General features: G+C 38.7%; 1 protein-coding gene and 1 pseudogene across 2 annotated transcripts in view; one reads left to right on the plus strand and one right to left on the minus strand.

Moving 5' to 3' along the window:
- Positions 1–15,958, minus strand: part of LOC146457280 (uncharacterized) — a 139,683-nt gene extending 123,725 nt beyond the window's left edge. Inside the window, exon 1 of the mRNA XM_085092025.1 lies at positions 15,884–15,958. The gene's annotated coding sequence lies outside the window, so the exon portion shown is untranslated. The remainder of the gene's footprint in view (positions 1–15,883) is intronic.
- Positions 15,959–17,225: 1,267 nt separating this feature from the next.
- The window catches only part of LOC146457285 (ATP-dependent RNA helicase DDX24-like), a 31,275-nt pseudogene continuing 24,757 nt past the window's right edge, over positions 17,226–23,743 (plus strand). Inside the window, exon 1 of the transcript XR_014858509.1 lies at positions 17,226–17,285. The product of XR_014858509.1 is annotated as an ATP-dependent RNA helicase DDX24-like (transcript). The remainder of the gene's footprint in view (positions 17,286–23,743) is intronic.

Here is a 23,743-nt window from a genome sequence, read left to right on the forward strand (position 1 = left end):
CTCCGGTTACTCCTCTTTTCTTCTCACCACAAAAACCAACATTTCCAAATTCCAATTCGACCAGAAACGCAGGGACACCTTTAAAAAGAGTTTCTAGAGAGCTCTTTGGTGCTCCGTGGGAAAACAAATTAAGTGAACGAATTTTTTTGCGTCTTTGTTTTGTTTAAAAAGGAATAAGAAACTACAGCTTCAAACACCAGTTCTAATTTTAAACCGAAGCAACGTTTAGTCGACTCCACAGTCAACTGGAAATTTCGAGATGTATTTTTGGACTCAAAGCATAAAATAGCTGAGAGAAGCCAACATTTTTAACACCTGAAACCAAAATATTCCAGCAATTTCATTTTTCACTAGTTTGTACACCGAATACAATCCGCCTGTTTTTACCGATCGTTCTCGACTTGTTTTTTGGCGCAGGTCTTTACCGAGAACTTCGAGGTATTTTTTTTCTTTGTCTTTGAGTAAGTCTATTTTCGACTGGAAAAATAAAGTCACCGTCATTTGGGAGCGCTTGAAAGGAAAAAATAAAGAAAACAAAATTTCACTATTAGTTTTATCACACCAAAGTTGCTATGTATGATTATTATTTTATTGCAAATGTTTTGATTACCTAATCTAGGTATATACGCTACACTTATTGTTCTGTTATTATTAGGGCTTCTTACAAGATACCAATGAGACTTTCACCCCGGTATGAAAACCTCGTATACCGCGTCACCAAAAACTATGTCAATGGAAATACGAGTTTTATCGTGAAACGAAACGGTTGAACTGATTTGGAGATGCATTCTTTTGGGACAAATTCTGACTATTCTTATTTCGATTCAGAAAAAAAAACATCAATTCTCAAAAGAACACGTTTGTATGTATTTCGATTTTATCTACTAAACACCTTCCCAAAAATTGCAAGCCCTCCTATTTCAATAAAACTGAAAACTTTCTCAAAAGAACGCAAAGTCTATTCTGGGCAAACCGTATTCCGTTCACCTTGGTATGAGGGGCAGAATGAATGGAATACTATTCTGTTCATGACGAGAACAGAAAAGGTCCCAGCAGATCATGAATACTGTCCGCTACGTGTATTCCTATTCCAGAATAGACCCCAAAAGAATGCGACCTTTAAAATGCGGAATGAGACAGCCATGTCCTGTTTCCATGACAACATAAAGAAATTTTTGTTGTTTTTGTTGTTTTTCTTTGGATTCATAAAAGTTATGTTCCATCACAGAAAAAAATATATACAAAAAAAAAAAAAGAAAGAAACAATCTGCATCATCTATTCTAAATATAATCATACGTCGATTACAATGCGGACGAATTTAATTCGAATTGACTTCGTCTGTAACACGAAGATAATAGAAATTCGATTTCGACGACGGATTTAATTCAACCGCCTTGTGCTGGAACAACCTACGACGATTCCAGATTCAAGAAAACGACGAATCGATAATACGTTAATGTATTTTCAAATTTATGTATTTAATTCGATGCGTCTGGAGCAGACGGATTAAACGTCTGGACGAATTTAATTCCACGAACCGATTCATACGTCGCTTTACCGACGAATTTAATTTCTTGTATTAACTTCGTCTGCATTATATTCGACTGAAATGCGACGTATGAACTACAGAAGGCCTAAGTAATAGTAGTCTTGGTTATTCTATCCTGTGAAAGAAATTAGCTTCAAACTATATACACAGTAAGGGCTTCAAACTGTTGATTGGCTTCAAACTATATACATGTACACAGTAATAACTTCAAAACATATACCCTGAAACAAGCAATAAATATGTCCTTCACTTAACGAATTATACAAGGTTTACATTGTTCTCTTGTTCATTTCTTAATCAAACCAAGCATATAGACCTTTGGTTTTTGACATCTTTTGGAAAGTCGTTAGAGTTTTTAATTAAACCAAATGGACATTATCATACGTCAGGGTCGGTTTCGCTGAACAGCTCCTTATTGGTTTGAAGACGCTTCTTCTGCAAAACAAAATAAAATGAAACAAAACAATTTAATCTGTGAGAGCATTGGTATGAGTCTTCCGTGGTGAGGAGTGCGTGACGTAACGTGACGAGCATGTCGACATTCTGCCTATCGACAAATAACTAAATCATTAGTCTATTTCAGGCATTCATGTTTTGAAAACCGAAAGAAAAGATAGTGCACGATTGAAAAATTAGTTAGTGACTTCACCCCTCCAATCTCACAAAATTTTCTGCCATTTCACCAATTCGCCTCATAAGCCTGAGCGTGTTGAACAGCTTAAGTCAATCTAAAACAAATGGAATCAACACACAGCATATTTCATCATAACGTAGCTTTCAGACAGATTTAAAGACCCTCACACCCTGACTATCCCTAATTATTTACAAATAAAATTACTTTTGTCTAAAGTCAAACGCAAACTAGACTCACCACTCTCCGTCTGTTCGCCTATTTCAAGAGTGACGTCATCACCAATCAGCACAAATGGAGCCCAGTACTTTACGGCACCGAACTCCTGTGACTCACGAAGTGATTTCATAGCCTGGTGAAGAGCCACACTGGCACGTTTCCCATCTGCTAGGTGTTGGTAGAAATTTCTCATGAACATCATTGTTGCCTCGTCATCAATCGCCCAGAGTGACACCAGAACAGACCGAGCACCAGCACACAAGAAAGCACGTGCTATGCCGACCACACCCTCAGACTTGACCTCTCCTCGGCCACTGTGACAGCAACTAAGCACAACAAGCCTTGCACGGAGGCGAACGGCTTGAACGTCTGACATTTTTAAGATGAAGTCTTGCTTTTCAAGGATCTGCGATGTCCTGTCAGACTTTGGGGTCAAAACAATTTCTCCGGTTTCTGCACATCCATGTGCGGCAATGTGCACCAAGGCAACCGATTTGAGCCTTTTCAGCACTTCATCTTTTGTTGCATCACTCCCAATCAGAGGTGCGGCGTTTAGAAGTTTTCCAATCATCTTTGCTTCCTCTCTGGCATATCTTAGCTGCTTCCATAAGGGCTCACCGAATTGGTCGGTATACGTAACGCTAACCTCTTTTAAGCATGGGTCTCCCACGACCAGCGCCCCAGTCTTAGAGTGGAAGTCGTCAGGTGCACCTGTAATCAGTTTCAACGCGGTCAGCGAAGGAACAGTGCGAATCCTGATTGACTCTTTCAATGCAGAATACGGAAACAAGCAAAATGGACCATCCGGAACAATTATTAACTGGTCACCATGGAGCAAGTCCGTAATGGGGCCAATAATAACATCGTACAGTCCGCGCAAAGAATTGACAGCTGTGGGGGTTGAGGACTCTTTCGTTTCTTCTACATCTTCTCTTTTAGATCGTGAGTCATCACTTAGCTCATCCATTGAACGATTCTCGCATCTGACGCGACCACGAACACCAATCTTTGTCAAGGTTGTTTCCAGTAAGAGGGAGGCAAGTTTAGGTTCAATTTTGGTTTGTTCAAAATGAAGGTCTCTGCTCTTCCCCAGTACCCAAAAATTGATCGTGCCATATGCTTCATCAAGTGCTACAAACACTGTTTGTGATGGTAAGTCGTTTAACATATAGGAAATCGTTTCCCTTGGTTCAACTGAAATGGACGGTTGTGAGTCAACCCCATACTGTGTCTTCAAAACATCTATCAAAGCCTGTGCTCGTCCTTTCTCAGCAGCACATAAAGCCTCCTTAGCCTCTCCTTTCTTTAAAAGAGTTCTCCACAGACCAGTGTACGGATGCGAGTTGAGATCACGAAATCCTATTTTCCACGCATCTTCTGACTGAAGGAGAGCTCTTGCGCTATCTAGGATCTCTATGCTTGATAGATAACAATAAATAGCCTCAGAAAAAGAAGCTGAAGATTCATAATCAAGACCTAGTCTAGCGTATGCATTTCCCTCCAGAAGCCTGTCCCCTAAATATTTGCTCATAAAAAGAGATAGTTTGTGGCACTCTATGGCTTGTTCAATATTACCCATGCCGTAATAAACTAAGCCAAGATTGAAATATGCAAGTCCCTCTCTTCCCTTGTCCCCAAGTTTCTTAGCAACGCCAAGTTGTTGTTCAAAATACTCCATGGCTTGCTCCAAATCACCCAGCTCGAGGTAAACATTGCCAAGGCTGCAGTAGGCTCGGACTTCCACTAACCTGTCCCCTACTTCTTTAGCAATATTGAGTCCTTTTCTAAAGTTTTTCGTGGCTTGTTCTAAATTGTTCATTATGTTGTGGTATTCGCCCAGACTGAGACATGCCTTTCCTTCGCTAGCCTTGTTTCTCACTCCATTAGCAATCCTGTAATGTTGTTTACGGTAATCTATAGCTTGTTTAAAATCACCAAGCTTTCCATATATTGTGCTTAGACATTCATAAGTACTTTCTTCCGAATCTCTGTCACCCAGTTCTTTGGCAATACTAAGACGTTGAGTGTAGTACTCTATGGCTTGCTTGAAATTACCCAGATTGGTAAAATAAACATCGCCCTGTCGTTCACAAGCACACGCCTCGTAATTCCTCCCCCCTACTTCTTTGGCAATAATAAGATGCAGTTTGTAGTACTTTATAGCTTGTTCAAAATTGCGAAGTATCTCATAAGTGTGGCCGAGTTCGCAGCAGGCTGTTCCCTCTGCAGTTCTGTACCCCATTTCTTGTGTAATACTGAGACGTTTGGTGTAGTACTTTATGGCTTGTTTGAAATTACCCAGATGGCGATAAACACTTCCCAGTAGCTCACAAGCCCATGCCTCACTCTCCCTGTCCTCTACTTCTTCAGCAATACTAAGAAACAGTTTGAAGTACTCTATAGCTTTTTCAAAATTGCGAAGTCCTCCATAAGCTCTGCCGATTTGACAACAGGCTATTATCTCTGCAGTTCTGTTCCCCAGTTCTTTTGCAATACTGAGACTTTTGGTGTGGTACTCTATGGCTTGTTTGAAATTACTTAAACTGCAATAAACATCGCCCAGTTGTCTACATGCACATCTCTCGCTATCCCTGTCCTCTGCTTCTTCAGCAATACTAAGGTGCAGTTTGAAGTACTCTATAGCTTGTTCAAATTTTCCAAGTTCCTCATAAGCTCTGCCGATGTCGGAACAGGCTTTTCCCTCTGCAGTTCTGTTCCCCAGTTCTTTTGCAATACTGAGACTTTTGGTGTGGTACTCTATGGCTTGTTCAAAGTTACCCAGACTGAAATAAACATCGCCCAGTTGTCTACATGCACATCTCTCGCTATCCCTGTCCTCTGCTTCTTCAGCAATACTAAGGTGCAGTTTGAAGTACTCTATAGCTTGTTCAAATTTTCCAAGTTCCTCATAAGCTCTGCCGATGGCGCAACAGGCTATTCCCTCTTCAGTTCTGTTCCCCAGTTCTTTTGCAATACTGAGACTTTTGGTGTGGTACTCTATGGCTTGTTTGAAATTACCCAGACGGCGATAAACACTTCCCAGTTGGTGACAAGCCCATGCCTCACTCTCCCTGTCCTCTACTTCTTCAGCAATACTAAGAAACAGTTTGGAGTACTCTATAGCTTTTTCAAAATTGAGAAGTCCTTCATAAGCTCTGCCGATGTGAGAACAGGCTATTCCCTCTAAAGTTCTGTTCCCCAGTTCTTTTGCAATACTGAGACTTTTGGTGTGGTACTCTATGGCTTGTTTGAAATTACCCAGACTGCAATAAACATCGCCCAGTTGTCCACAAGCGCATATCTCGCCATCCCTGTCCTCTACTTCTTCAGCAATACTAAGATGCAGTTTGTAGAACTCTATAGCTTGTTCAAAATTGCGAAGCCCCTCATAAGCTCTGCCGATGTCGCAACAGGCTACTCCCTCTGCAGTTCTGTTCCCCAGTTCTTTCGCAATACTGAGAGTTTTGGTGTGGTACTCTATGGCTTGTTTGAAATTACCCAGACTGAAATAAACATCGCCCAGTTGTACACAAGCACACTTCTCGCTATCCCTGTCCCCTACTTCTTTGGCAATACTAAGATGCAGTTTGTAGAACTCTAAAGCTTGTTTAAAATTGCGAAGTTCCCTATAAGCAGAGCCGAGGCTGCAGCAGGCTTTTCCCTCTGCAGTTTTGTTCCCCAGTTCTTTTGCAATACTGAGACTTTTGGTGTGGTTCTCTATGGCTTGTTTGAAATTACCCAGACTGCAATAAACATCGCTCAGATTTTCACAAGCACATCTCTCGCTATCCCTGTCCCCTACTTCTTTGGCAATACTAAGATGCAGTTTGTAGAACTCTATAGCTTGTTCAAAATTGCAAAGTCCCTTATAAGCAAAGCCGAGCCGGCAGCAGGCTTTTCCCTCTGCAGTTCTGTTCCCCAGATCTCGTGCAATGCTAAGATTTTTAGTAAAGTGCTCTATGGCTTGCTCAAAATCACCCAGACTGTCATAAGCAACGCCTAAAAGCCTATAGCCTTTTCCCTCCAAAACTTTATCACTCATTTCTTTTGCAATACTAAGCGATTGCGTACCACACTCTATGGCCTTTTTAAAATCACCTCGTTGGAAATAAGCAGTACCCAGTTCAAAAGAGGCACATCCCTCCCTCCATCTGTTTCCAGCTTCTTTGGCATTAACAAGCTCTAAAATATGGTTCTCTATGTCTAGATCTCCTGACTTTCCATTCACCATTTTTTTGTAAATGATGATCGCAGGTCTTATCAAACGTACTTCCGTCACATTCGACGTACCTACAAGGAAAGATAGTCTGAGAAGATCACGATTTGATAAGGGCAAATTTCCCACTGTATTTTTCTCTGACTGTGTTTTAATTTTGATCCTTAATAATTTTTACAAAACAACTCACCAGGTCAGTTTCAACATTAACACGGTCTCAGTTTAAAGCGGTTTTATTCACAACACCCATCTCTTTATTTCTTTAATTGTCTGTTATAACCAAAGTTGTACCGAATCTTAGCACTGCGTTCTATTGTTTTCACTCATATTAGCAATTTTAGTTTAAACAGCTCAGGGACACCTAACCAACCTCGTTTTCATGGTGTCTCCTCCTGAGAACGAGGACTGACACCTGCGGAGAAGATTCAAGCAGATGATACTGTAAAAACTGTCCTTTGTGTTCTTATGTAAGGCAAATTTGAGAAAGCTACACATTTCCTCTGTAAAGAGTTTTAAGCTCAAAGTTGCATCGAGGAAACTTTTAGGAAAAGAAACTTGATCCTCGAATTTCCGGGCTGTTTTTGTCCTTTCGAGAATACAAGCTGAACTTATTCAACACTTTTAAAAAAACGACATATTTACCACTCCGAAAACGTAAAGTTTAGCTTTTCACAATGTTTCCGAAGTTTGAGATAACATTTCCCCAATGGAAACGCTAGTTTTCCACCACAATTTTATTCCGAATTTCTGAAATGGAAATGTTGTCCTGCTAACAGATATTCCACCAAAACGAAACGTTCGGTGCCCACGACAGCTGAGTAACAGTTTTTTCTTGACAGAGTAAGCCTGAATAGGTCAATAGTAATTTAGCTGTTTGGTCTTATTCATAATAAAAGAGAATACATTTAATTGACACGAATATATATGAACGAAAACTACTTTTCATAATAAAAACTATGCACAAAGCGTCGAGTCCATAGTGAGGCTCAGAGCGTAATAACACATTGATTCAATCACAACTCGAAAAAAAAAAACATGTGACAGGCGCCAAGCGCGGGAAAACGTGTCCAAGAAAGTCACGATTGCTTCTGGTGAAATTTCCTTTCAGTTGAGAAAAGCGTGCGTTTTCTAACTTGCGATCGGATCTAATTTTAACAGCGCTCGCATTTACTCTTATCTTGAGGCGTTTCCCACGTGAATATTTTACCAAACAAACCGAATATTGGAGCCAGCTTTTCGCGCGTTACGAGTTTTGCTAACCAGTCACAGAATAAAGTAACGCAAAATCAAGCAAACGTGAACTTACTTCAGAGTGGTTTTCAACGATTTTCTTATCTATGTGATTGTTTAGCAAAGCGTGTGCACTTTCTCAACCAGTGAGGAGCATGCGCAAAACCAAACCCAGTAGTCGTGGCTTGCTTCACGCGTTTTCCCGCGGTTTACTGGTTTAGCAATTGTATTCGCTTCGACTTCTGATTGGTTCGTTCCTCTGTTACATCTATTGTGATTGGCCAGAGTAATTACTTTGGTTTTGGATTTACTTTACTCAGTTAAAAAACGTTCTAGAAACAACTCTATCAAAAGAAATCCTGTTATCATAGCTCTTTTTGAATGATATTTAAAAAGGGCTGGGTAAAAAATTGTTATAATTATGTGACCGCATTTATTTCTTTACGAAAACGTGAAAATTTTCGAATAGGAAAATTTTGGAAAAAAGGTAAACATTTTGGATCGAAAGTCTTGATGAGAATCGCTTTAACATTATAAAAAGTCTGACAGGCAAAAAAACGTAACCCAACATAGACGGTTCCCATACAAAGGAAGACAAGATGACAAGACCTAATAACAGAACAAAAAGCTATTGTGTAATTGCAATTATCAAGCAAAATTTGGATTTCGTGGTACAAGTCGAAAATCCAATTCTTTCATTTTCTGTAATGAGGTTATTAATGAAAATAGCAACCTGACTTCCCTCGTTTCCATATTTTTATAACTTCGAACATTCTACCTGTTATACTCTATTTTGAGAAGGTTTCCGCCATAATGCATGTTTCTGCTAATTCTACACCAAGGAACATTCGTCAGCTTTTCATTCATTCATCTGATGTTCATGCACATAATACGCGTTCCTCTTCCACAAAGAAATTGTATATTCACGAATCTAGATTGCGTGGAAACGTACATCTTTCTCTGCTTTTGGTGCGAGATTGTAAAACCGTCTACACCCCGACTGGCGTAAGCTAACGAAAAGAGCTTTTTAAAAAAAAACTCCATAAATTACTTTTAACCGTACTTGGGATTGAGGACTATTATGTTGACGCCCATTCTTTAATATTGAAATTTAATGCCAATAATTATTGTACCCTATTGCTATGTGTTTCGCCACGTGTTTCGTTTAAAATTGCATGTCTTAGTCCTATATTTTAGTGATATTGTAGCAATATTGTAGTCTTTTAGCATTAATACTTTATTTTTGTTTATTACTAATTATTAAACCACTGCACGAAAAATTGGATTGGCTCTTTTTTTGATCCGTATCAAAGATGAGGTCAAATATAATAACATTTTTGACAACACATTTGATGCGCATCAAATATGTGACGCCTTTGCATATACCTTTGACTCGAATCAAAAGTGAGTTCAAATGCATAAACAACTTTGACCCTACCTATGACGCGCGTCAAATTGAAATCAAACAACTTTGACTCCGCCTATGACGCGCATCAAAGGTGGATCAAATATATGATATCTTTGATTCGAAACAAATTTGACTCCACCGTGAATCAAATGCGGCCTTTGTCACCTGTGATTCGAATCGGAGGTAATCAAAGACGGCCTTTGACAGTCTTTGACCACACATTTGATGTACGTTATAGCTATCTGTTTTTTTGTTGTTTTTTTTTTTCGTTTACAACTGCATGTCACAGTCTTACACTGTAGGACCCTTGTAGTGCCGATATTGTAGCAATATTGTAGTCTTAATTTTTGTCTCTTACTAATATCCGCCAAGATTAGCTAATGCTATACGTGGATTGTGTAAATTGTCTTTGTATATTTGTCTGAAATAATAATAAACTCAAACTCAAACTCAAACTCAGAACCGCCTTAGATTACTCAAAGTTTTTACCTCAAGAGGTTTGATATCGAAATTATTGTTTTTACTTGTTTACTTTAATGAAAAAGAAAGCATAGTAAAACACAGGAATATCTTGTAAATGAAGAAACTGGAAAAAATAATTGGAATGTCTGACAGCTCTAAACGGCAGACAACTACAAACCTGCAGCAGACAACCATAGAGCGAAGAGCTATCAGCTTAAGTAATATTGCCACCGCGCAAAAAGAAAGCTCCCGTAAAACGCAACTGCGGCCACAAATAACGTTAATTGTTTGAACACTGAAATTTCGACATAGAATGAATTTAAATGTACTCTCTGATCTTGCTTAATTTATATCAATGTTAAATAGATTATTAAGAGTCAATGTCTGAGAAAACCGGGCAAAATCTGAAAAAGCTGAAAGATGGGAGTCGGCCAAATTATTCCAAACTAACATCATAGTTAGGTTAGGTGGACTTATGGATAAATTTACTAAAGTTTGCTCTTCAAGTGTTTTGGTATAGGAGAAATGAGATCCACTCTCCATCACCCCCTCAGGTCCTAGTTTTTCTGGTAAATTTGACCCAAATTTGACAGCCAGCAAAAACTGTACAATCTAGCAAACGAAGTTCATGTTTTGTACCTGATGCAAATGGTCATAGAACTTCTTGTAAAAAGCCAGAGATATGCGAAATAAGCAAAAGTCACTCTACAACATTTAGTTTTGGAATACCTATATTTCGCATCTGCGAATGAGCAAGAAATTAGCCATTTTCGAACTCACGCAGAACACACAACTAAATCTTCAGCAATAATCGGATGCTAAAACCAAACACTCTTACCTTCCCTCTATCACAATCATCAATAATCTTTTTGGGCCATTCAAACAGCAAGATGCTTCACCACCTCCATTACTCCTACCACTCGTTGTCATGTACCGCACGACACGACGCAAGCAATGTGCCGATTAAGCCGCTCTTGGATTCCACATTGGATTTCTCCACGGTTAAATATATGCAGTTGACTAAAGTGGTCCCAAAAAATCAGAACCCCTCCAGTCTGGCAAATTTAACAGAAGGAAAATTTTAAAAGAAATACGAACTAAACAGAACGACGCCATCTTGAGTTGGATTGCTCTCAAGTGACTGGGACCTACTTATTATTACTTTAGGTAGGGAGGGGACAGGGAAGGACCTATCGCCGGCGCATTGTTGCTAGAAACGTCTGTTTGTCGCGATAAACAGCTCAAGATCTGAACAAATAATGACATGAACGAATCATGCTCAAAATAGAACCAGCAGAGCCGCGCAATAGCGTGAAAAAATAACTTTATTGGATTTTTTTTGAGCGCGCGGCTTTTAATGTACATTTCCACCGTCAAGAAATCAGAGATATCCAACTCCCGCGTTCTTCACAACTCGATAAAGCACGCTAAAGCATGAACAAATGGAATTGTTGAATTTAATAACAAAAATTGCGACGCCTTTATAAGAAAGTTTCCCTTTAGTAACTTCGAAAGAAGTACCGTTATTTGACACTTGTACTACATAACACTAGTAAAACAAATCTTTGTACAATGTATAAGCAAACTGATCACAGTTATTACTCAATAAATTGACCCCCCTAGGTTAATCTCTCTACTCGACACGCTCCCCTCTGAATCACTGAGGAAAGCTGAAATATGATCTCTACCTTTACCGCAAGGCAATCAGATTGGATGTGTGAAATAAGTAGAAACAGTGTCATGGAATTGTTCTACCTTTAGAATAAACTGCGTAAAACTAAAGATAACTGACGGAAAATCTGCGCTTGATATTTAGAAAAAAGAATTTTCCTTGCAGATTCCCTTTGGGTTGTAATTTCCTTTTTCCTATAGATAACTGCCTTTTCCAAGGTATGTTTGTTTTTGCTTCCGATCTTTTGTTTACTTATTTTGAACTTTGCTAGTTCCGTTGGTCTATCAATGAACACATGTCGTGAAGCGAAATATTTACCTAGAAGCCCTCACTGAATACGTCATTTGCTTTTAATAAAAGCGTTGGACTTATCATTCCGGCTTGTCATGTACACCAGAAGGCCCTTAGGAGTATGCGCTTTTTGGTTATAAAAGCTGCTGTTGAAAACTTACACAACAAATTAACAAAAAATTAGTTTTGGCTGTATTATCTCCGCTTTCATACCTTGATAAATATGATAGGAGACGGGAAGGAGGAGCTGCCGGACCGTCAAGAACGCTAATCAGAGAATAAACAAATAACATCAAGTTAACGTAGAATCTGCAACGCCTAACTCTTAAACTCTACTGGGATCATCACAAAATCGTCTCCGGGTCGAGTAAATAAAGAAGTTATATATCGGTCCAAGGGAACAGTAATCTTACTATTAATTCAAAACATTTACCTTAAGCTTGTCCTCAAATTTTGAGGTAGCATCCTCCACTTTAAATCTGCTTGAATGGCCTTTTCGACAAGTGTTTATAATACACAGGGCTGAAACAATATTTGAAATGTTGATTTCAATTGAATGAGATCAGTTTGTTACATTGTAACAAAACAACGCATTTGATAAAATAGCAGAGATTTCCGAACTGATAAGAAACTACACGTAAGGTGAAAATGTCTTAAGGTAACATATAAATAGTAAATTAATTACCGAAAAAAAGTGAATTGCGAGAAAATAATTTAAATTTTGGCTTATTGTACATACCGGATCCTATTGGAACTGAAACTTGAAACTCCTGGTTTATTACTTCCGACACCTGTTTGTTTACCCGACGAGGATTTTTTAATTTTTTCGCTTCACCTCTGTGAGATGGGTGAGAACAACTGGATTTTAACTTCTGGTAATGTGTTGTTAATTCGTATTTGTGCTTTGGACATTTCGCTGTCTTCCTCTGATAGAGAATGCAATCCGGCGCGATTGAGAATAACATCAGCCTCGTTAATCCGTGTCCCTAAGCCTCGACTTCGATCAACTGACACCCAGATTAGTTAGATAATCTGTTAAATCCTTTCTGCATGATTTTAGAGGAATAACATAAAGCTCATTTGGCGCGTATGGTGTTGGCCGCATACACTGGCAACAGTTGAAAATAAGCAGCTCATTTTGCGTTGTACATTACGCTTCTGAGTGCAATGTAAATACTGTCGCAAAAGACTGTAGCGAATACCATGTGTCACGTAATAAATGTAAAAATAGTAAGAACAAAATTGTCATAAAATACTTTCGTACGTGTATAGTCTCTTACGATATAAAAGAATATGACGTTATTTTTTCGGATTTTTTTCCCTTTGTATTGAAACAAAATAGAGTTTCTGCAAGTGAATCTACAAACAAGACTTCCAACTGGGCTACGGTTTTGTTTCTCTAAATTACTCTTGTGTTTTTGGCTCTTATTTGATTTGTTGTAATCCCGTCTTTGACAGTACAAGACAGCTTGACCCAGAAACTTCACCTAATCAAAGCCCACAAAATGCAAATTAAATTTCAAAACGATATTCCCTGCCTAGCAAGCATAACAACATGTAGGCCATTTAATAAGCAAGGAAACTGGTTGTAACTCTCGTTGGTATCTTCATTTCCCAATAGTTTGTTATTCCTTGCCACTTACGGCATGAGCCTAAACCAGACTTCCTTAAATCAAAAAGCTTACTTATGGAGAAACAGCGTGGAACAATCATCCATGGCCAGCCTGGCTCCCTTACAACCAATCAACTGGTTCCCAGTCTATCCCGAGTGAACAAATTCAACATGGCGTCGTTTTGTTTATTTTGACGTTTTCTTAATTTTCTTTCCGTTAAATTCGCAAGAGAGGGGATTTGAATTTTTTGTGGAACTAATTTGATCAACTGAATATTTTTAACTTAAGACAAACCCAATGCGAAATCCAGGAGCGGCTTAAACAGCACATTGATTGCGTCGTGTCGTGCTGTACATGACATCGAGTAGTAAGAGAAATGGAGGTGATGTGGCATCTTGCTGTTTGAATGGCCCAAAAAGATTATTGCTGATTTTGATAGATGAAAGGTAAGAGTGTTTGGTTTTGGCATCCAGTTTTTGCTGAAGTTTTAGTTGTGTGTTCTGCGTGAAGTCGAAAATGGCTAATTTCTTGCTCATTTGCAGATACGAAATATAGGTATTCCAAAACTAAATGTTGTAAAGTGACTTTTGCTTATTTCGCATATCTCTGGCTTTTTACAAGAAGTTCAATGCCCATTCATATCAGGTACAAAACATGAACTTCGTTCGCTAGATTGTACAGTTTTTGCTGGCTGTCAAATTTGGGTCAAATTTACCAGAAAAACTAGGACCTGAGGGGGTGATGGAGAGTGTATCTCATATCTCCTATACCAAAACACTTGAAGAGCAAACTTTAGTATATTTATCCATAAGTCCACCTAACCTATCTATGATGTTAGTATGGAATGATTTGGCCGACCCCGATCTTTGACCACCTGCCTGGTTTTCTCAGACAATACCTCTTAAACTAAATGTAAAATAAACAATCAAGTGAAACGATTTTCAAGTTTTGTCATGCAACCAAAACCAAAGTAACGATCAGTTAGCCAATCAGAACAACTGAAAACAGTGCAATGAACCAATCAGAATTCAAAGTTCACTCATGATTCTGGAGTTAATTGCAAGCGCGGAAAAATGCGTGCAAGCAAGTGACGATTGCATTTAGTTTTGCTTCTCATTGGTTGAGAAAATGGCGCGAGTTTGGCTTTGACCAATCACAGTACGTAGTAACGTAAATCAAAGCAAACGCGAAATTTCTGTCGACACTCATTTGAAAATCGCTCTTGAGAGAGTGATAAATTAATTGATTAACTAAGTAAGTCGTGTAAAATCATATCTTCCTCTACTTACATAAAAGTTGGTAAAATCCGCTGGGACATCAAACCATCTATAAGAATATAAAACAAAGTAAGGCCCAGGAACTAAGGTATAGAAAATATCAATTAAAGTACACTGTTTAGATCTAACCTAAAAAGTTACTCCGCCGTGGATGGAAAATGCCATTAAGGTCGAATAAAGAATTTTAGCCGTTAGAGCTGGTTCCATTGCCAAGAAAATAGGAAACAAGGAAACCTTCTTTCAATTGGTGCATTTATATGGGCCAAAAGTTTTTAAGACGCCAGCGATCGTAATGTTTGAAGCAAACGATAAGCATGCAAACAAATTTTATACCATCATTGCAGCAGATTGATCCGCACCGTACAAGCAATGGTTGGTTTTTGCGGGTTGCGGTCGCAGGAGCGAGCGACGATTGGCGGTCATTTAACACCATTATCTTACACACCAAATATTGGCGATTTTGACACAACTTGCCTACCACAGTGGCATGCAAGAGTACAAGATGGCTTGAAAATGGTGTTGCTAACATACATGCTACTGTAAATATCGTTTACCGAGAAATTACAAACACAAGTTACACTGAACGCTATCTGTTTAGAAGTATCTGGCAGAGGCATTGATCACTACTCACCCTTGTAGTTCTCGTTCCGGAGTTATGCTTTGTAAGATTTCCAGGCGATTGATTGAAGAGCTTCGTAGTGCTCTCTTTATGACTCTGTAAATAATTTAGTACAAAGTTGGTCGCCTCATCAATCCATGGTTCATAGTTTTACACAATGTAGGTGCTGAGGTTTTTATAAGTTTTACAGACATCCCAGTGAAACAAACTGATATAAGAATATCATACCTTAAGTTCAATTTGAAGGGCCTCGTCACCGGAACCCGAAAATTAAAGTGGCCTTTATATTGATTTACGAATATCGTTTCAAGAAAGACTGGTTTTACGAGACCATAACTCGGCTAACAAACAAAGAACTGCGTTTGTGGTAATAAAAGTCTCTCGTTGAGTTTGTTGCGATATGATGTAATTTTGTTACAAAAATATGCGACTTGCTCGATAAGTACACAGGGTGAAACAACAATTTTAAACAAACTACAACAATCCAGGAAAATAGTTTGTATCTATTATCTATTTCAAAGGGACAACCATTTCAGTTGTTAGTTTTATACATATGGCACAAGGCGTGGCAGGACTGGATCAAAAGTTAAACGATATACTCTCCGGCTACGCCCTACACAACAACTGTGATTATTCTCTAAAATTTGGGATGATTAAATCTTGAAGAAAGCGTTAGATTTTAGATTTTAACTTACCTCTTTGCTAAAAGACCGTGTTGGTCCAAATCTGTCAGGGTACCGTAAAAATTAAAGCAATATAGGATGATTGTGCGTTCAGTGCCTTGTAAAGCGTGTTTTAATATATCATACCCGCGGAAGTCATTGTTATTTTTGTTCGATGATTATCATCCGATCACAATTGCATTTCGAGAGGACAATTTGCGTGACCAAAAGATCATTACATGTAAATTTTGCTTTTTAATTCTCTTCAAATAAATAAATAAATAAACAACAGCGTAAAAATGTATGTCCCCTTTCAAAGTAATGATTTAGCCGCTTCTAGCTCTGAAATAAAGGGCGACTGAAGTTTATTTTCTAAATTTATCATACCAGCGGAACTCATTATTATTTTTGTTCGATGATTATCATCCGATCGAAAAAATTGCATTTTCAAGAGTAAAATTTCCGTGACCAAAAGGTCATTACACATGAAATTTTGCTTTCTAATTGTCAGCTACTTTAAAATAATTAATCAAAAATAATGAAAACATGCAACAACAGTTAAAAGGATACAAATTATTTATCTAGTCAATTTAAATACACGAATAAATAAAAACAGCGTAAAACTGTATGCCCCCTTTTATAGTAACGTTTTAACCGCTTATAGCTCTGAAATAAAGGGCGACTGAAGTTTACTTTCTAAGTTTGGGGTGTTTTGTTTTCTAGTTTCAAGGTTTTTTGTTTTGTAGTTTTGGGTACCAAGGCCAGCGCAACAAATTATTCAGAAAACAATCATCAATTAATTCAATTAATTCATCTCTGTCTATCTCCGTGCTGTGTTTAGTTTCTATAGTGCAACATTTTCAGCAATTTATTCACAAAAGACTTCTTTAGGCTTAAATAAAAAAAATTATGATTCGACAACTGACGTACTTTCGAGAACAATCTTCAAGCTACCCAATAAAAATCTTACAATATGCTTTCCAAAAACACATCGTTACAGTCGACGAGTACACTCACTTCTCTGCGACTCGTGATCTAGAACGGAGTATCCGTCTTTGAGGCTCTTTCTAGCTAAAAGAGATGTTATATTCTGATAAACATACGGACGGTTCAAAATGCCAGCTGCGATTTTCACTTACTCACAGAGAATTCATAGCGAGGAAGCAAAATTAACTGTAGTATTTGTGGTATATCAGTGAGACACTTTCATTCACTTCCCATAATTATTTTTAACTTTTTGTGCAATACAAAAAAAAATCCAAGCTAAAGCGCACCTAATCATTTTGGTGAATAAACTGGTCTCTTAATTTGACTCTGACCTTAAAATTAGCTGTTAGTTGCTGTAAGGGAGACGTGCATGATACAAATACGCAGTATGCAGAAGAAGGAGACTAGAAATGCTGATTGCTGTGGCAAAACTTGGATTGCAGCGAAGGTAGAGACTATCCCATAGAGTAACAGTGTCTTTAGGGCAACCTATTTTAGAGCGTAACATAGGGTGGATGCCCTTCTGGGAGGATAGAAGGTAGAAGGTATGATGGTACCATCTTGGAGAGATCGGAGCTATTTCCAATGCGAGCCCATAGCACTTACTGAGGGGCAAAGTGGAGGGGGCACTTCCCTGCCTCGATTGTGTGGGCCCAGCGATAGTTTATAAGTCTAGCAAAAAGGGGGAGAACAGAATCACCCCACCCCCATGCACCCCCCGCCCCTCCAGAATAGGGATCTAGGGCTAACAAACGATTGCACCCCAACTGATGGAGCAGCAATTACTGAGTTTGTTTTGCATCTTTTTCTTCCTCTTTTTTTATCTGTTTGATAGTCACTGGACTTATTTGCGTATTTTCTTTTTCTTCCTTTTTTGTGTGTAATTTTGTTTACTGGTCTTTTCCCCTAACATGAGAGACAGAAATTATTGAGTGATGATGCTTGCCAAAAATCTGAAGGTGAGCTGTTCCAAAGAACTGCACCACTATAGCTTAAAAGCTGTTTTTCAGAAAGTGGGTGCGAGGCAATGGGACTGCAGTTTTGTTAATTGAGTCTTTCAGAGCTCAGAATATTCAGTTATGTCACAACCGGACAAACAACTCGCTTAAACCGTATTTAGGTGTAAGAACATGTAAAGATTTAAAGACCATTATAACTTTTCACATTTCTCGTTAAGTATTTAATTTTCTCCACCCCACAAGACCCCTTAACAACAACAACAAGATTTTATTATGTAAAGAAAACATAAAATGAAACGTCGGCGGTTTTCCCTGTCGAGGACGTTTCCTAATTTTAACATGTATACACAATCCAACTATGATAAAAATGTCATAATCTAAAAATTTTCTCAGTTTACTTCTAAAAATGATAAAAACGTTCGCTTCCGCTATTTCACCCTAGGGAGCGCGGACGTTCCACTGTATTTTGACGAACAATGAGTGAACATTAACAGTTAACTTTAGCTCTTGGCTGTCTAAACTTAAGTGAATGGTTTGCCCCCGTTTTGTAATAAGAGAAAAAGAATTCAAAGAAGCTTTGCCAGCGCATTAAACTTCACAAACCAATAATTTAAATTGAGAATAACATGGTTAGAAATCCTAACTGGCAGGAGGCAGACCAGCTGACTTTTTACAAGCGCGGCCGAGGAGATGAACTCGGGACTGCCAAGCAACAACTCCAGCTAGTTGAAGCCGGGACCTCCAGATTTCAAGTCCGGCGCTCTAACCACTCGACCACGCTGCCTCTCCCTGTATGGCGGCGTTCTAACGGAGATAACTAGTTTCTTGATAAATTCTAGCAGAACTAAGTTTTTTATTAAATTTCTTCCATTAAGACCTGTTAAAGCGCGCAGTTTAACTTAACGCCCTTTTAAGTTCGCACTTGAATGTGCGTTCCTTGCACGACCCCTCCTCACCCACGCGATTTAGCCTCTCCGTTCTAACTACCAGTTTACTTCTGTTTTTAAACGATGGTAGTGCTATTTTCAGAAGGTAAATATTGTATCTACTTCATTTTTATGAGAATCAATCGTGGCTTTTCCGTCTAAGACAGGTGCAGATATATAACAAAACACGTTCTAAAACACAGCAGGGTACCCAGCGGGGTCATTCTAATACAGCAAAACTCTAGAAAAAATTTGGAAGCATTTAATTGGTTGTTTTGTTTTACTAAACTATGATTATTCACTGAAAATTAGACCTAATTGTTAAAATTTTAACATAAACTGACGCAAGATTACAAAATAAGCCAAATTTCGTTTGGTACTACAATCATCTTCCTCGGTTTTGCAAAATCTCGATACCGATAAAAGACATGCTCACTGAAAATTTTTAAAGTCCTTATTTGAAATACGAGATAAAAAATGTAAACTTTTTAGAGATATGTCAAAATGCCACTTTTTTTTAATGATGTTGCCAAATTGCCCGTGGAAAGTTCCACCGACATTTTGCGTTTGGCATTCAAATGTAGGTGGAAATTTCCACTTCACGGCAGATGTCAATAGTAATAAAAACGCTAAAAGCACAAAAGCAGTGAGGAGAAAACTCAGCATTAAATCTCTCTTTCATCTGTACACTAACTGAAGCGAATAGGGCGACCTCACTCTCTGTTCAGTTTTCAGCTGCTGGCTAGGAAACGTTACAATAGTATCACTTTTAATTTAATTAATTTTTCTAAAAAATTCCCACAAATGTGGGTCGGTCGGATGACGGTAATTGAAACACGCTTTCCTTGCCGCCATATATGTGATATCGGCATCGAGATTTACCGAAGCTCAAGTTTATGTGCTACAAAACTGTTTGATTGTGTCCTTCACAGCTTGTTGTACGTCTGGGATTTTCCAACTGTAAAGAAGCGGGTTAAGGGACGAGCTTGAATGCATCAGAGTTATGGCAAAAAACCAAGTGATTTGAGAGGTTTTGTTTGACAATCCAAACACGAATTGTTTGAAAAACACAATGCCAAAAGGAAGATAGCAGACAGCTAATGACAACTGTATCCACGCTATGCTAGCAACCGTCTTCTTGTATCGTGTTATGTTCAGTGGACGTTCTCCGCCTCCGTTTGGTTGTCCTTGGTCCACGAGGCTGTGCACTTGAGCTTGATGTTGCCGTAATTTAATGTAGATCTTGATGTAACAGAAAACGGATATGATAGCCGAAAGTGTGCAAACGCCAACGGCAAGAGCCAAGCTGTATAACTTGTCGCTGAAGAAAACGTACAAGAATCCAATGACAACATTAAGCGATAAACAACAAACTATAGCTGCCCCAATCCGCCTTAGTGTTACAACATGTCTGTATCGAAGCCCCAATAAAAGAGCGAGAAGCCTGTCCATACTTATGGCCGTCGATATTAAAGCTGATGACATGCCAAAAGTGAAACCGAAACCACCAGTTATGTCGGGAACATATTGAAACGTTTTCATATTTACCGCTGTTATGTAAGGCAAGTAAAATATGGCTCGCAGTGGCAAGGAAACAAGTCCAACGAAAAGATCAATGACTGCCAGGCATTGAAACAACAATTTTGTTGGCCGGTAAAGAGAAGTGACTTTGTGAAGAGCGACTAGGATCAGACCATTGCCAAGAGATGCAACGACGGACAGAAATATATTTAAAGCGACAAAAACCGTGGCCACGTCCACTGATAATGTGCCGTTTTGGTAAATCTGCAAAGTATATTCATCTGCTGTAAAATTTTCCATTCTTGTGACTTTTGTGGAAATTGTTCTCCCACTTTAATACAATTGTGTAGATGGGAATATTGTTAGCAGCCTCGTCGGTTGTCATTTATGAGTATTATATTTTCACAAATTCGACCACCTGCTTTTCTGGCTAATTTTTGGGCATTCTTCAAGACAAAACCATAATTTACATGTTAGTGTCAGGGGAAGTTTAACTTCCAGAACTTCCTTGATAGAACAGCCGTCTAGAACCGAAAGTCATTCAGCCGTCCGCACCCATAAGAACACTGATTCTGGAATGTTTTATTTCTTAGGTAATTACCATGGTTTAGAAACCGTACAATACTACTAAATTTAGCTCTTTAGAGGAATTTCTAGAACCTCGAAGCGTACGTATATAAAAAAAGAAAGAGCTCGTCCATACAGAAAGGTGTAAATCTTAAGAAGCTTCGTGAAGTAATTGGTGGAATCAACGTTGTGGAAATAATTAAACCGTTTGTTGCTTTTACTGGCGATCCTGAGTTCTGTCTGGGAAGGACAATTTAACAAGAACTTCGCTACCCTGAGAAAATGCCGAATTATGCACTCATTCGTCGGAGCTATGTCCATCCGTCCACCCAAACGAACCCACAAACCATTACTCATACCAGGCTTTTCCCAGTTGCTGGAGTGAAGAATTATTTTAAGTCAACTCTCGATGGTCGTCTATTGTGTTCCAGACGGCATCAGCGATCCCACGCATGTTGTAGTATTTGTCTTCAGTTTTAACAGCTCTGTAAGTTACAAGGTAATTGTTAATTGTAATCGAGTTCACGTAATTAACCATTCGAAAACAATGTTTCTGGAATACTCACAGAGATTTTATTCATTGTGCGGAGACGGATGGAGCGTATAGGCCTGTCTCTAAAACAATTGTTGGGTAGATGTCGGATGTTATCGCTGACTACCTCACTGGTTGTCATTTATAACTATATTTACAAATCTGACCTTTAAAGGACCCTAGTCAGCCTCCGCCATTTCCGATGCCATCGAAAAAATTGATATTGCATGGTGAAGTGAAATCTTCTTGCTTTACTGCAAATTGTGTTCCTGAAAGTATGTTTCATTATCTATCGTAGTTTCACAGTGATTTCGTTCATGTTGACATGCTCCGAATAAAATATAATAGCCAAACTCTCGCATATAGACAAGAAAAAAGGTGTGGCTGACTGGGGCCCTTTAAGGAACAGTTCGGGGACCGGTTTGTCGGACAGCTCTTTCAATTTTTGTTGGAATTCAGTTAATCCTTTACCAACCCAAACCGGGATTTCTACCACTGAGATCTACCATTGAGATCTACCACATGCAGTTATTCAAAACACACAATTATTACTGCAAAAATTCTTCCAACGGACCAACTTCTATTTCGATAAAACTAAAAAATATCAGATTAGTACATAAATGATAATCAATGAAAAACACCAGGATACTTGGTTATGAGACAGGGCTCGAAGTTAGTTCGAAATTGTTTCAAGAGATCATTTGAGACGCTGAGAGAACACATTAGGTAACGTTTCATCCAAATTGTCTTGATGCAAAACTGCGACAGAAATTGCACGACAAATATTGCGCATTTTAACGTACCCTACAGGCCGCAACACAAAAATCTCGAATTTTTCTACTGCCAAACATTACTATGTGCGGTGCGGAATCGAATTCTTCCTCTCGCAGCTATTTCGGTATATGCCATGTTCGTAGCAGGGTCCTTTGCACTTGGCCGTTTTATGGTACAACTTCTGTCGCAATCATGTTGTGAGATAAATTTTAAGAAACGTTACCCGGAGCAAGACCTTCTTTTCAGACTGAAGAACCGTGTGTTTTCGTCTTATTCAAAAGCTAAGTAATTTTGTCTAAAGGTTTTTTTGAAAATGTTACAGATGTAGGGGACGTCATAAGCCATCCATAACCAACCCAAGGAACACAGCTGTGTTCTAGTCTTTAACTGCCACAAACATCACACAAATTGAAAGCATTGAGAGATTTTGAGACAGTTAATATATAAGACAATTGATACATTTCAAATATATGATATTTTATACATTCCACTTACAAACATGTATCGACAAAACTACACCTGACGGTAATTTTTTTGGATTACTCAAAAATGCACGACAACATGTAAAAGTTGACAAGAGATGAAATAGTAGGATTCATTGTAAACTCTGCCCGTTTTACGCAAAGTTGGCCTTCCTCCATGGCTCCAAAAAAATTATCGCGCGATGAAAGTTTTGTTGACCTCACGATCAAAGAGTGGGCTTTTATGTTTCCACGTATAATGTCTTGGAGGCAGAACTCAAGGACTTCTCAAGATCAAGGCTGTCTAGATAAAACAGTTACCCCTTCAAGAGTCCCTGTACTTAGAAAAGATTTGTTTGAGTGCTTAAGTTAGGAGTACCGTCCTAGAGTTTCCCAGCTTGCTAGCCCTGTAAAGGAAATTTGGTTTGATGGGATTTGGACCCACAACCTCTGAATTAGACCAGTAGCGCTCTAACCAACTGAGCTACGAGCTGATTGTGGAAATTTCGGTCATGGCAGGCATCTGGGGAAACAACGAACAACTGAGAATGTTGAAAAAAAAATTTAAATTAAAATAAAAACTCATCGTGAATTCAAAGTTGTAATGTTGCAGACAAAACAACAGTGATCATGTAATGAATCTAAACAATCTCCAAGCGAAACCAACGATGCGCGAAGTAGGCAGATATTTAAGCTGGTCGAGAGCAAGGAAAGAACTAATAGCCCTTTTGACGGTTAACTTTGCTCATTTGCATTACAATGAAATCTAGCATGTATGTGAGGAAATTTCGGGCTATTTTGTAGTTTTAGCCCGAAATTGCCTCGCTTTCATGTTGGATAACATTGTAATGCAAATGAGAAAAATCAAACGTGAAAAGAGCTATTATTATAGTGTACTGTAACTTCTGACTGTCAATCAAATACCGCTAAGAGCGAGACCTATGAAGTAAACAAATAATCTCATTTCAATTTTTTTTTTTTAGAAAACGGTGTTTCTCCTTTAAAATAAAATACAAGAAATCTTGTACTAGTTACTATAAAATCTTGGCAAATCATTCCGCACTTGCCGCTCCTCCCGGGGAATTGTGAAGCCTCCTGGGACCGCGACTCCAAGCAGGCTTTGGGGGCTTGGCAAATTTTTGCCTGATGATATCCTTTCGGGGGTG

Source organism: Pavona decussata, unplaced genomic scaffold (genome assembly GCF_977016875.1).
Source record: "Pavona decussata unplaced genomic scaffold, jaPavDecu1.1 SCAFFOLD_244, whole genome shotgun sequence".
Taxonomy (NCBI): domain Eukaryota; kingdom Metazoa; phylum Cnidaria; class Anthozoa; order Scleractinia; family Agariciidae; genus Pavona; species Pavona decussata.